We start from the raw sequence: 1,780 nt of genomic DNA on the forward strand, positions 1-1,780 counted from the left end.
ACATATCCTAATCGATTGAAATCCAATAATATGAGGAATTGGAAATTTGTTGATTATCATCCAATGATTTCTCTACTTCGGTAATTGGAGAAATAGGTCCAACATTATACAATCCATATATACTTTCAGCTTGTTTGTTCGTGACAGTGTCTTGCTGTGTACAATATAATGGTCTTGAGATCTTGCTTCTCTTATCTCAGCCTCTCTATTAGTAGTATTGTTTATTTCATGTTTTTACACTATGCTATAGTTTTCAGAACAGCTTACAAATTTTAAAAGTATTTATATACCCCAAAAAAATGTAGACAATTAAATTGGGAGGTGGCTTGTAAAAGAACAACAAAGAATGAGACTGAACACTTTGCTTGACGTTTGTAACTCTTGTATCAAGTTACCACAGTAAGAGCCAAGATTTTAAGCTCTACTAAATACACAAACAAACAAACAAGAGCACTTTATATATTTATGCTCATTTAAGAAAATGTTAGTAGTGATGTATTATTTTGAAATATACAGTTAATATGTTTGGAGTTATTTAAAATTTATATTGAGAAAAACGTATGTATTTTCAGTATTGCCATAGACAAGTATCTACATAAGACTGTTAAATTGATTGTTGTTTTATACCAAACAACTTTTATAATACTCATTTCTATTGTTATGATATTTTATAAATTTTAAAGAATATGACCAAAAAAAGATATTGTAAGTATTGAAGGGGGTCTCTGGGAGGAGTTGGGGTACAAAAGGAAAACAAGAATGTGATTTAATTCTATTTACTTAAAATATGTTTTTAAATGTTAACAAATTCAATTAAATTGAAATCATGTAACTTTTCTCATTAAATGCAATAAAATTTTTAAAAAATTAAAAAAAAAATAAAATTATGTCATTGGCAGGAAAATGGATACAACTACAGAACATCCTATTAAATTAAGTCAGTTGCAGAAAACAAATATATGGCTTCTCTCATTTGTGAATTCTAGATTTTAAAAAGCTGTATAAAATCACATACATATATTCATACATGTATACAGACATACATATGATTTGAAAGTACAAGTAAATTAGCCTAAGAGAACCAAGGGTGACCCTTGCCTGCAGTAATAAGGGTCCCTAATGGTAAAGCGTTGGGTGGGAGGACCAGAGATGGAGGAACAAAAGTGACAAAAACAAAAGCTGGGACCAGGAAGTCTGATATAAGCTGATGACTTATGCCAAGCAAGTTTATTTAAAAAAAAACACAGCATCCTATATACTATTTACAGGGTAAAACAGCAAAGGTCAGCAGAGAGCTCAGTCAATGGTGGTGAGGAGAATATGGGATACCTCAGACACAGCTGCTCTAGGACTAATAACCTCAGTCCAGGGGAAGAGCTGGATCCTCAGAAAAGACAAACTTGACTCCTTTAAGGCTCACTGGACCTTGAAGTCCACTCCTGGGCAGGACACAGAACTAACACTTCCTTGGTCCTTTCACTAAAGTTTCTGAGAAAGTCCTGGGTCAGTCTAGCTCCCAACAGAAGGGGAGCAGTGGAAATGGGGAGGAACAAGAAAACGGAGAATAAGGGGTTCAAGGTAAATAGCCCAATGCACAATATACATGTACAAAAGCACTTAATTTTTTAAAGATGACTTTCTGTTGGGCATGGTGGCACAGGCCTTTAATTCCAGCATTCAGGAGGCAGAAGTTGAGGATCTTTAATGAGTTCAAGACCAGTCTGGTATACATATTGAGTACCAAGGCAGCCAGGATTACACAATGAGACCCAGTCTCAAA

Source organism: Mastomys coucha, unplaced genomic scaffold, assembly GCF_008632895.1.
Source record: "Mastomys coucha isolate ucsf_1 unplaced genomic scaffold, UCSF_Mcou_1 pScaffold20, whole genome shotgun sequence".
NCBI classification, from domain to species: Eukaryota; Metazoa; Chordata; class Mammalia; order Rodentia; family Muridae; genus Mastomys; species Mastomys coucha.